The sequence below is a fragment of the Sus scrofa genome, chromosome 10 (genome assembly GCF_000003025.6).
Source record: "Sus scrofa isolate TJ Tabasco breed Duroc chromosome 10, Sscrofa11.1, whole genome shotgun sequence".
NCBI classification, from domain to species: Eukaryota; Metazoa; Chordata; class Mammalia; order Artiodactyla; family Suidae; genus Sus; species Sus scrofa.
The window spans coordinates 57600753-57613865 of record NC_010452.4 but is presented as its reverse complement, the minus strand read 5'-3'; the positions used below and the strand labels follow the sequence as shown (position 1 = coordinate 57613865).

The 13113-nt window shown below is 49.4% G+C and overlaps 1 long non-coding RNA gene across 1 annotated transcript; it reads right to left on the bottom strand.

The window, feature by feature from the left end:
• LOC106507921 lies at nucleotides 452-13012 on the bottom strand. The gene is made up of 3 exons (XR_001304304.2): nucleotides 12062-13012; nucleotides 5701-5814; nucleotides 452-910 (listed from the first exon to the last, which is right to left on the bottom strand). It is a non-coding gene; the product is annotated as an uncharacterized LOC106507921 (long non-coding RNA).

The following is a 13113-nucleotide window of genomic DNA, read 5'->3' as shown; positions in this document are numbered from 1 at the left end:
AGGCATATGGAGGTTCCCAGGCTAGGGATTGAATTGGAGCTGTAGCCGCCAGCCTACACCACAGCCACAGCAACTCGGGATCCAAGCTTCGTCTGTGACACCACAGCAATGCCGGATCCCCAACCCACTGAGCAAGGCCAGGGATTGAACCTGCAACCTCATGGTTCCTAGTCAGATTTGTTAACCACTGCACCACGTCAGGAACACCCTACAATTGCTTTCTTAAATTCTCTTTAAAAGTATTATCTTTTGGAGTTCCCGTCATGGATCTGTGGTAACGAACCTGACTAATATCCATGAGGATTTGGCTTCGATCCCTGGCCTGGCTCACTGGGTTAAGGATCCGGCGTTGCTGTGAGCTGTGGTCTAGGTCACAGACGCGGCTCGCATCCCCTGTTGCTGTGGCTGTGGTGTAGGCCGGCAGCTGTAGCTCCCATGCGACCCCTGGCCTGGGAAATTCCACATGCTGAGGGTGGGGCCCTAAAAAGAAAAAAATATATCTTTCCTTTTGGAAAATGTTTTATGATTAACATGGAAAAATATGGCTATATAATTTGCGTCTATCTCAAATTTAGCTGAGTTAGTGGAAATAATCTTTATGGAATTAGACGAAGCCTCTATTATTTTTCTCCATTTGACTAGGCTTCTCAGACAATGCGCATGCGAAATCCGAATCATAGTTGAATGTGTGGAAAAGTCCACCATGAGACGGTCCCATCCCAAAGCCCCTGCCGTCCTTCCGGCCGAATCAGAAGGCTCTCCCCTCGGAGGAAGCAGTTCATCGCCGCCTTCAATTGTTCACACAATGATCACGAACCCTGGTGGGATATTTATGTCCTACTTCAAAAGAGGCTCTCCAGCAGTTTTACTTCTGCAACTGTAGAAGCTTCTCTCTTTGTACATGGAGACACTTTGGAAAGCAAAGACAAAAGCAAACATTTTTCTTTCCAATTTTCATAAGTCTTAGTTTTGTCAAGTTTTCTTGTTAAAAACATTAGATTTTTACCTTTGATTTATTTTATGCTCCTTTTATAGGGTCTAAGGATATTTAAGTGTACACAGACATCAAATTTTCTGTTTTCTTTTCTTTAGTTTGTCTTTTTTCTTTTTAGGGTTGCACTTTAGGCACATGGACGTTCCCAGGCCGGGGGTCTAATCAGACCCTGCTGCTGCCGGCCTACACTACAGCCACAGCAACGCCAGATCCTTATTCCTCTGATCGAGGCCAGGTTTCAAACCCACATCCTCATGGATACTAGTTGGGTTAGTCAACCACCGAGCCATGACGGGAACTCCATCCACCTTTAATTTTTTTTTGGGGGGGGTCTTTTTGGCTATTTGCCATTTCTTGTGCTGTTCCAGCGGCATATGGAGGTTCCCAGGCTCCGGGTCAAATCGGAGCTGTAGCCACCGGCCTTACACCAGAGCCACAGCAACGCGGGATCCGAGCCGCGTCTGTGACCTACACCACAGCTCACGGCAACGCCGGATCCTTAACCCACTGAGCAAGGCCAGGAACTGAACCTGCAACCTCATGGTTCCTAGTTGGATTCGTTAACCACTGCGCCATGATGGGAGCTCCACACCTTTAATTTTTATGGGGAAAATTCCTGTTCCTCTTCGGCACTTCCCCATTAATTTGGCAAATCATGCCTGGCTTTAGGGAACATTTCCAAATGTTTTCAGAGCTCTCTCCTCCTCCACACCCCAGGGTCTCAAAGGCCATCGTGTCACCTCCCAACAGCACACCTTCACTGACCTTCCCTGACCTAAGACGGACCCCATCAATTTTTCAGCTTTTCTTGGGAGGATTTTTGATCACTGAAAATAAGTACTTCCAAATATGAGGTTATATTACAACACCACATTGCAAAATTTTTAATCATTTCCTGAAGTGATTTTAGTTAAGTGTGTGTGTGCGTGTGCGTGTGCGTGTGTGTGTGTGTGTGTGTGTGTGTGTGTGTTTAGGGCCACACTTGCGGCATATGGAGGTTCCCAGGCTAGGGGTCAAATTGGAGATATAATTGCCAGCCTACACCACAGCCGCAGCAATGCCAGATCTGAGCCATGTCTGTGACCTACCATAGCTCACAGCAACGCTGGATCCTTAACCCACTGAGAAAGGCCAGGGAGTGAACCTGCAACTTCATAGATACTAGTCGGGCTCGTTTCTGCCGCGCCACGACGGGAACTCCTGGGGAAAGAAGTCTTCTTGATCTTCCCTTTCTCTCACCCTTATAACCCAACAGATCTTGAGGCTTTCTGATTATAACCCCCAAATATTTTCATTTCTATGTACCCACATGAAACATAGAAAGAAAGAAATAAACCTCTTATTATTTACTGATCAGATGCTTGTCTACGTAGAAAATCCAAGAGAATAAACAGAAAAATTATGAAAATCAATAAGAGTTTGGCTAGGTTGCTAAAAACAAAATCAATGCACAAATGCCAACTGCATTTTTATAAATCAGCAAAAGTAGTTAGAAAGAATAATTAAAAAAAAAAAATACCGGATTTCCCATTGTGGCGCCAAGGAAACAAATCCGACTAGGAACCATGAGGTTGTGGGTTCAATTCCTGGCCTCACTCAGTGTGTTAAGGATCTGGTGTTGCTGTGAGCTGTGGTGTAGGTCGCACTTGCGGCTGGGATCCCACGTTGCTGTGGCTCTGGCGTAGGATGGCAGATGTAGCTCTGATTCAACCCCTAGCCTGGGTACCTCCATAGGCTATGGGCACAGCCCTAAAAAGACAAAATAATAATAATAATAATCAATTAAAAAGTAAATGAAAACACTCTGTTAGATGTTTTCATTCAATAAATACTTAGCAATGTCGACTCAGTAATGGGCAGTGGAGACAGTGATGGAGATGCTTCCTGGGAGGGCCTCATTCTTGTGAGAGGAGGCAAAGAACAAGAAAATATCAGATGGTGATACTTATGTGCAATGCAAATTTTTAACCCAGGTTGTGAGATGGAGTGACGCGGGTCCTTTGATTGGATGGTCAGGGAAGCCCTGTCTGAGGAGCTGCATTAGAGCTGAAAGCTGATGACAAGAAGCAGACATGTGAACTTGTTGGGAAGAGCATTCCAGAAGAAGGGATTAGAGGATGCGGATGCCCAGGGAAGAACTGAGGAGCAGAGGGAGGCTCCCTCCAGGGCAGCTGGCAGGAGGGAGCACACGTGGGGAGGTGGGAGGCAGGGACCGACCTTACAGGGTGTCCAGCATCAAAGGAGGCTTTTATTCTAAGGATGGTAGAAAGTCATTTAAGGTTTTGAAAGAAAGAGATTTGCAAAATCTGACTGTTAGTTTTGAAAAGATCCTCTGGCTCTTTTTGTAGGGAGTGGAGGGGATGGGGTGGGGAGGGCAAGAATGAGCCATTTTTTTTTTTTTTTTTAAGATTCTGCATAAAACTGATATCCTCTAGTATTTGTCTTTCTCTGCCTGACTTACTTCACTTGCTATGATAACCTCTGGGTCCATCCATGTTGCTGCAAATGGCATTATTTCCTTCTATTTTATCAAGTTGTTCTTTTCTGAGACTCCATCCTTATCATCCTGTGGACTCTCTTCTGCCTTCAACAGCTCAACACATGGGCGGGTCTTCCCTGGTCCACGAGTCTGCACTGGATGTTTACAACCTCATACCATCAGATCATTAATGTCTTATGACCTTGGTGACCCGCCCGGTGATGGAGATGTGGGGATTGAGCAGAAAGAGACATCAGAATGCTCATGCGTGGAGCTCCATTAGTGGCCTGTTTTTGTGGCTGTTTTTCTAAGCTGTGCGATTTTGCAGCTACGATAAAAACATGTACCGGTCCCTTTTTGAAGCAGTGGGGTGGAGAGAGAGGAGGAAAGAGAGAAAAGAATTAGAAGGATTTCAAATATTTGCTCTTAACTTCCTTTCCCCCTTCATCCCATTCAGGTCACGTGATGGTCCCTATTTCTCCAGAATTACATCCTCCTTCCTGCTCTAGCCGCAACTCATTTAACCCCATTACTAGCATTTCCTACACACCCACTCTTTCCCCAACCCCAGACACTAGGGGAGAGGAAGGGAGGCTGTTAGGCCCTGGAGGCCAAAAGTGCTTCTCCAAGAGGCATCTGGCTCCTTCAACAATGAGGACATGGACAGAGGCCCTGAGAAAAGGGAGGAGGATGGCACCTTTGGTCTCCATCCCATAATTTAAATCCTCAGCACACCCCAGGGACCGAGGCGTAGCCTTGCCGAGCAGCTACTGTAATTACAGCCCTCCAGGGAAGGCCACCATGTTACCCCCAATCTCCCTGTCCACCACCCTACCCGCCCCATCACTGCAGCCCAGCCCGGAGCTGCCACCTCCACTGCCCGGCCAAGGCCTCAGCGGAGGTTAGCTGAGCATCCTGGTCCAGGAGTCCTGTCTGAAACCACAGTGGAATTCCATGTCTGCAGGTGGCACGCTCTCCAGACTAGAACAAGCTACCTTAATGAGATGATTCTACTTGTACTACTTGAAAAGATGCCTGAACTAAATTAAGAGAAATAAAAACTGTCAAACTGTACCCATCACACAATATTTTGTTCAAGTATTTGTACTGACATAGGTATTGATTCCTGGAACTAAAGGTTAAAAGGGAAGCTTCAGCGGAGTGGACAGGGCAGGAGAGGTATCAGATGCCATGTGGAGTGTGACACAGGTCAGCCTGGAGGAATCTTCGAAGGAAATACTGAAAATTGGTTCTGGGACCTGTGAGTCCTGTTTGCCATACGGAGACCAAAGAGAGTGGAGCTGCAGGGCTTCGGGAGGAAATTTACTCAAGAGTTCTGGGCCAGAGGGGCAGGGGCAGGGAAGCGCTGGGTCTTTCTTCTGGAGCCGGAGAGGATGGGCTTCTACAGGCACTTGTGGGGCTGGGTTTGTGGTCTTTGAAATTGGGGGACCGCACAGATGGGTGCTGACTCACACCTCCCAATGAAAAAGCAGGGCAGAGAGCAGAGGGCTGCATTTGTGAAGTGACCACACTCCCACAGGGTTTAGATGTGGAATGCATGACTTGTTTTGTGCAGATCTTGGGCCGAGAGAAAGAGTCAGCCTGCAGCCACTTATAATCCATTTTAAGTCCAAAATGAGGGCTGGGGAGGGCCAGGACCTTTGTCCAAGAGAGTCTGAGTGAGCAGTGGGTCTTGACACCAGAGGGCTGAACTGGGCAGGATCCAGTGGGAGAAGAGGCATAGCCTAGGGGACCTCAAGGTGGCTCCAAAGCATCCTGGAGGGGAGGTGTTGGCTTAGAGTGTTTGTCTGCCCAGAGCGATGGCCAGGTGCTGAGGGAGGAGGTCCCAGTGTACGCTCAGCTGCCATCCCCACCTTCGACTTGGCCAAGGAGGGGAAGGAGGAGAAAATAAAGAAAATGAGGGAGTTCCGGTCACGGCGCAGTGGTTAACGAATCTGACTAGGAACGGTGAGGTTGCAGGTTCGATCCCTGGCCTCGCTCAGTGGGTTAAGGATCCAGCATTGCCGTGAGCTGTGGTGTAGGTCACAGATGCAGCTCGAACCTAGCATTGCTGTGGCTGTGGCGTAGGCTGGCAGCTACAGCTCCGATTAGACCCCTAGCCTGGGAATCTCCATATGCCATGAGAAGCGGCCCTAGAATAAGGCAAAAGACAAAAAAAAAAAAAAAAAAGAAAAAGAAGGAAAGAAAGAAAGAAAACCAGACTCACCACCTGCAGGAAAGGTGGACTCTCCTTTGAACGCCGTCAGAATTGATGAATACAATCTTGGACGGGATCCCTCATTTCTGATTTGATACCATGTTTTGCATGACAGTCCAGTGCCTAAAAACAGAGCAAGAAATGTGAGGGGTCTGCCAAGTTTTCAGCCAGTGGCAGAGGAAAGTTTCCCCACTGAATAAACTTTAAAGCGCTAGAGGAGAACAAAAACACCGGGCAACAAAAACACACACAACATTTTGCGGTGCTTGGTGGAAAGGCTGGTTTCATAAACAAGGTAAGATGTCCAGGAAGCAGAGGCACTGACTCTGGTTATCTCTGGGGGGCTGTGTGGGGAAGGGAGTTCTCTTTTTATCTAATCTATTTCCATTATGTTTAAATCATGGAAGCAGAAGAGGGTGACTTTTGTCATCAGAAGAGCAGAATGACAAACGTGCCCCTGGGGGGGGATCATTTCCATGAGTCAAGTATTATGGCAAGAAAGAGAGCAAGCTGAAAAATGAACTAGCAATCATCATAGCTAACATTTCAGATGGCATTCCATTTTACAAAATATTTTCACTTTCATGATCTCATTTGATTGTTTCAGCCACCCTGGAGATATGCCTTTGAATTATTCACATGGTGCAGATGTAGAAACAGAAACAGTCATAATTGCTGGTTACTTTACTTGGCCAACAACACTGCTGGTGATGAGAAGGCTCAATCTCAAGTCTTCTGGTTGTAAGTCCCATAGTCCTCCCATTTCATAAAAACCAGGGCTGTCCTGGAAGGATATTCAGTGCGTGGCATGGGGTGCCCTGGTGGACACAGCACAATAAAGCCATGTTGACACAGCTCGTGTGGACAGTATTCTATATTCTACTTTCCTCTCTAAACACTGGAATCTCCATACATTGAGACTGAGTTGTCAGTCTCAATGCATTGACAATTTGAGTTGTCTTCAATTTCTCCATCTCATTTTATTTCATACTCGGTCATTTTCCAGTCTTTTTGCCTCTCTCCTAGAGGAACTCAGATCTGTCTGTCATCCATCTCCATGGATTAGACCTCCCCTTTCAGTTCAGATATTTAATTTCCTAGGCGGCTCACTGCCAGTTATCCATTTTTTAAGTTACTCTTTTCTGGAAGCTTTGTCTGACCACCTCTGGCCACTGAGGCTTCAGTCTTTGTGTTCCCATGGTAAAGTCTACACTCTGTTACAGCGGCCTGTTTACATTCATCTCTGGGCCTCTCTTCTCCAAGAAGAGGACGTCCTTGAGAGCAGAGAGTGCATCTTACCTTTTATCACCATTATTCAGCACAGTGAGTGGCAAAATACGAATTCCTCAAAGTTGAATGAGTGAATGAATACATTTTTGACAAACAGACATTGCAGCATGTGAAATCTAGTTGTCAGAAGTGGGAAAGGGGATGCTGGTTGGCAGGAGAGGGAGGGAGGTGGCCAAGGGAGGCCCTGGGACCCGGGGCTGGCTCCAGTTATGCTGACAGAGAGGAGAGGGAGCGGTCCAGGCACTGGGGAAGAAGCTGCTTCAGCCTACACATGCTCAGTTGCAATTTTAGGGGAGAGTGGGAGGGGCGAGCTGCAGGGATGTGGTGGAGACACTGCAGAGACAATGACCCTGAGCCATCGAGGGGTCGTGCCTGGGAGCACGGCAGAGCGAGTCCAGGCCTGAGCAGCTGAGTTGGGCAGCCCTGCCCAGGGAGATGCTGTCCATTCTCGGTGGGGATTATCCCCCGTCCTCACTATGGGGGGAGGGCAGTACCCCCAAGATCACTGCTTCTTATCATTTTGCCGGGGTGGTGAGGCTGGGGGCATCCCAGCTGACTCTTTTCTCCATCCCACACATGTACCCCAAGTCCTGCAAAGACTCCTCACTGGCCACCCCACAAAAAGGAGACTTTTGCATAAAAGGCCCTCCATCACTGGGTCCCCCCACACACCTTTCGCCCACTACCTCCAGCCACTCACTCGCAAGAATCCTCCACTTCCACAGGCCTGTCTGCTCACCACTGCTTCGCAAAAAGCCTTGGGTCACCTGCCCCCTGCTCCTGCTTAGGGGGACCCTCTCCCTGAATTACTGGGGAGCCACCCTCAGGATGCAGGTGTGAACGTTTCCACGCTGTTCCTGAGCTGCGCAGAGACCCAGGGCCGCAAAGGCAGGCTGTGCACATAGGCATGTGCACTTCAGTGCACGCACGCACACACCCCACCCCTTGTAACAGCCTCCAGAGTGTCCAAAGCAAAAATCTCTAAGGGACGGAGTTCCCATCGTGGCTCAGCAGAAAAAAATCCAACTGGCATCCTTGAGGACACAGGTTCGATCCCTGGCCTCTCTCAGTGGGGTAAGGATCTGGCATTGCCGTGAGCTGTGGTGTAGGTTGCAGACGAGGCTTGGATCCCACGTTGCTGTGACTGTGGCATAGGCATGGCTACGGCTCCGATTTGGCCCCTAGCCTGGGGAACTTCCATATGCCTCAGGTGTGGTCCTAAAAAGACAAAAACAAACAAACCAAAAAAACCTCTAAGGGAAAGCCACGGGCATCTGTACATTAATTAGCATCCTAGGTGATTCTTAGCATCAGGCTAATATCTTAAGAGGAACCTTAAAATTTTAAGGTACTTGAAAATAGAATTCAAATATTATGGTATAGATATTAGTTTTCTATTGTTAGGTGACACATTGCCACAACTTTAGTGGCTTAAAACAATACACAACAGCTGAGCTGAGCTGAGCTCCCTGCTTGGGCTCTCACAGGCTACTCTCAAGGTGTCAACAGGACTGTAGTCTCATCTGAGGTTTGATCAGGGAAGAAACTGCTTCCAAGCTATTTGCTGTTGGCAAGAGTCACTTCCCACCATCTCTACAGGGGAGGCCTTGGCTCTGAGGGCACCCCAGCTCCTGGCCACATGGCCCTTTCCACAGGTCATCCACAGCACGGCCAGCAGGAGAGTCCCTGTCGAGTGTGCTGGGTGGAGGCTTCTGGGATGGAATGTCCTCACCGGACTGGCATCCCATTGCCATATTCTATTGATGGGAACAAGTCACAGGTTCTGCACGCACGCACACACACACACACACACACACACACACACACACACGGGGAAGGGATTATATGGGGGCAGGGGTTCACTGGGGTTGCCTTATGGTGCCTCTGCCATGAGAGATTAGGACTTGGATCTAATTAGCTTGTCAACATCCCAGAAGAATGAGGGGCATATGAAGGAGAAGTCACTTTTCTTGCTTCCAGCCAAATGTTCTTTCTACTCTCCCCTCTCCCATCCTCTAATCACCATACATGGCTTTAAACCACAGTCTGCAAACTGTTTCTGTAAGTAGCCAGATAGTAAATAGTTTAGATTTTCTGGGCCCCGTGGTCTCTGTTGCAACCTCACCTCTGCTGATGGAGCACAAAAGCCATAGATGATACGCAGGGAGTAAGTGTGCCTGAGTTCCAATAAACAGGCACAGGCAGTGAAACTTGAATTTCCTGTAATTTTCATGTTACAAAATATCATTCTTGTCTGGATCTTTTTTCTCAAATGCTGAAAAATGAAAAAACCATTCTTAGGTCACAAGCCACACAAATAGGGCAGATTCGGCTTCTGGACCCAGAGGACAGCTGTGCTTTCACGAGGACACGCCTGTGCTGCGGTGGAGAGGCGGGCCCAATCAGCAGCGCCCAGCACACAGTCGCATCTACTCTTTTCAAAATAACAATTACTTGGGAACCATCCCAACATCCACTCCCGAGCCAGCCAGCCTTCTGAAGTCAAGAGGATGTCACAGATCCACGAGGTGACAAGTGCCTTGCTGGTCACTAGTGACCGAGATGTATTTAAAAATTCTGCATTGAGCACTGGCATGGACTAAACACTATTGCAGACCCTGAGGACAGGGTGATAAACAGCATAGAAGAGATTTTTGCTCGAATTAAGATTACATTCCTGTGGAAGAAACAGGCAGTTAATCAGTAAGCAGGTAACTGCAGAATGTGTCAGGTGGTGACATGTACTACGGAGAAAAATAAAGCAAGGGGGACAGAGATGGACAGAGGAGAGCTGTTGTTATTCTACATCGTGGGGGGGGGTGTCAGGAAATGCAACAGTGACATTGGGCAGAGGCCCCAAGGAAGTGAGCAAGAAGCCAAGCAGATTCTGGGGTGAAGGGCATTCGACTCCCCCAGGGAACAGCAGCTGCAAAGGCCCAGAGGAGGGGGGATCTCAGCCTGCTTCAGGATCAGCAGGATCCTAGGTGTTGAGCAGACAGTGAGGGGAGTGGAAAAGGTTTGGGCATTCTGGGGGGTCAAGGAGCCCCCGTAAATCACTGTCAGGACTTTGGTTTCGCCTCTGCATCAGAGGGAGGGCAGCGCAGGGCTCCAAGCAAGGCAGAGCCTGGCTCACAGTCACCCGTTTGAGAGAAGGGCTGGACAAGGCAGGGCATCCATTGTGCTGGCAGCACGGAGACTTCTTGCTGCTGCGGTTCTGGGTCCAGGATGGGATCCACCGTATCACGCTCACCTGAGCAAACTTCCCATCTACTGAGACCCTGAACAGATGACATTCCAAAGCACCAGAGCCAGATTTTGAAACTGAACTCCCAGCTTAGCAGAGTAACTTGACAGAGGAGGGGAGGATGAGTCAGCCATTTGAAATCAGGGACAGAGCAGCAGCAGGGCTGGGTGTGCCCTGGTCCAGTGCACCTGAATTATTGCCTAGAATGCCACAGCCTGGGCACTGGATTTCGTCAAAGACCAATCTCACTACCACTCACCTCCTCTGACCTAAGCAGGTCTGGCTCTGGGTGAGGGGTGGGGGTGGGGTTGGGTTGGGGGGGCCTGGGAAGGTCTCAGGTTGGTACTAGAAGATTTAAGGTTACAAATGTGCTTGCTTGATGTTTCTCTTGGACAGAGTCCCTCTAGATGGTCTGCTTCTACCTCTCCCTCTTTCCTCTCCCAGGAGTGAGCACTTCCTCTGGGTACCACCACCATCCTTGATGTGTAGCATCTATCATCCTCTGGTGGCCACCTGTTGACGTCTGAAACCTTTACCAGACTGGGCACCTCTTGAGGGAGGAACTTACATCCCCAGCCTGCAATACAGCGCTTGCTACAAAATAGGTAGACAATCATTATCTGGTGAATACAGATCCAATTCTTCTTTAGACTGAACGTGTGAGAGGTTAGGCATATGACATTGCCAATGGCATCTTAAGGATAACAGTGAAAGGCATTCCACATCTGTTTCAAATACTTCAGAAATAATAATTTCCAAAATGTAACTGAGTTTTAAAAACACCTGTGTTTTCTTTATCCCTAATTATTAAAATGTTCTAACGGTAAGATACTAGGCCAGAGATCGAACACACATCCTCATAGATATTAGTCTGATTTGTTTCTGCTGCGCCACAATGGAACTCCCTATGATCATATTTTTAAAAACCTGTCTAAACCCTTATTAACTATTGAATAGTGGAAGGAGTTGATGTAAATAAAGTGGCACATCTCTTTTGTGAAGGCAGGCCTCCCTCCGCAGTACGGCCCTAAACCTTTTGCTGGCACTTGATAATGTCTTGAATTACAGTTATTGGAGTAGCTATCTTATTCCAAAATCTATATTTTTCTTAGTCCCTTTAAAAATTCTGTAACATTTAGCCAATGTTTTCCACATGGAAGGTCTTCTCTGTGTGTGGAATCAAATTGAAGTGAAGCCAGGACAGGCCTGAGAGTCATGAGGCCCTGGTCCAGACACTGCACAGCTGTATCATCAGTCCAGCAATTTCTCTGAGCCTTGGTCTCCTCCTCCCCCTCTCTCCCTTCCTCCCCAGCATCATCCTTTGCTGGCCTGTCCTGACTTTGTTACCCTTCAGGATCTGAACCTAGATGCCAGCGACGTCTGATGTCCTCTGGCTGTTCTTGAACTTGCCTTTCAATCAGTATACTCCTCCCTCCCCAAAGCATCAACACAGAAACAATGTCTCTAATTATCAGGAATTGCCACTGTGGAGCCAAACATTAATACAAGAAGCAAGAAGACCTCAGCCAGTTGTCATCGCTGTCACAAACTGATCACTGTGTAGAAGTGTTGTACATTGCAGCTAAACAGAAGAGTATGAAAGCTTTTTCTGTGAATGCATGGAAGGAAACCTGGGTTCTCTTGCTGGGTCTGCCTCATGTTTTCTCTGTGGCCTTGGGCAAGTGATTTCAACACTCCCTAGTATCCTAGGGTAAGGTGAGATGATGACATGTGGTATCTACTCATGGCCCTGCTTTGCAAGGACAACTGATTGTATTGGTCAACGGCTGGAGATGAGAGGAAGTACAATGTTTTACAGGACAAATTGCACTATACCTGGGGCAGTGGACAGTGCAGGGATCCTGGAAAGCAGATGAATCTCTGTCCTGGTTCCTTATTTTGAAATGGCAGGTAGACGGTCCCCAGCGCTTCCTGCTTTACGTGCTGAAGCTCTACTTGAGCTCAGGGAGCTGTCGCCTGCTTCCACACACCCTAGACAAGCTGGCAAAAATAAATCCACCATCGTTTGGGACAGACGTGGGCCTGCGTCTTTGCTGACATTTGCCATTCTTTCAACACAATGACACACAGTTGTGAGGAACACGAAGATTCCTGCCATAACTGAGACAAGAGTGGCCCGTCAGTTACTTTTCTTGACCTGGCCCCTGTTCCTCTAAACTGTCGCCTGTCGCCACGCAGGTAACTCCTTGCGGCGCTGCTTTTCCCTCCTGGGCTGAGGTGCCCGCGCTCCGCGCCGGCCTTCTCAGTGTTATTGTTCGTAACTTCGCGTTAAGATTGCTTGGGCTGCAGAATTTTAAGGAATAAAACGATCTGAATTGCTGATGTTGGAGTTGCAGACGCTGAAGCGGGTGGGTCACCGCGGGGTCACAGGAGCCTCAAGGTAAATAGTGGTCTCGGAAGAAAGCCCCCACCCCCCGCCCCGCCCCGCCCCCTCATTTCGGCCGGCGGCGCGTCGCCTGGCGCTCCAAGGAGTCGGGGAGTGGGGGGACCGGGCGGGAGCACCCTGCCCGCCCTCCGGGGCGCGTCGAGTCCGCCGCGATTCCGCCCGGGGCCCTCCAGCCGAGGAGGGGCATTCACGGCGACAAAGGAACGGGGGCTCCGGAGAGCTTGCGGGAGGCGGGGGGGCCGGGCGTCCGCGAGGCGGGCCGGCGGGGGCAGCGGCGCCCGAGCTGGGGGTCGGCGGTGGGGAGGGCGCGGGCAGAGGGAGGCGGCGGTGCGCTCCACCCCGCGCCCCGGCGCCGCGTGTGCACAGTGTTGTGGGCCCGCTGCGCCCCTCCCTCCCCCTCCGCGCCCCTCCCCTCGCGTCCCCTCCCTCCCCTCCGCGCCGCTCCCCTCTCCGCGCCTCCTCCCTGCCCCTCCCCTCGCCG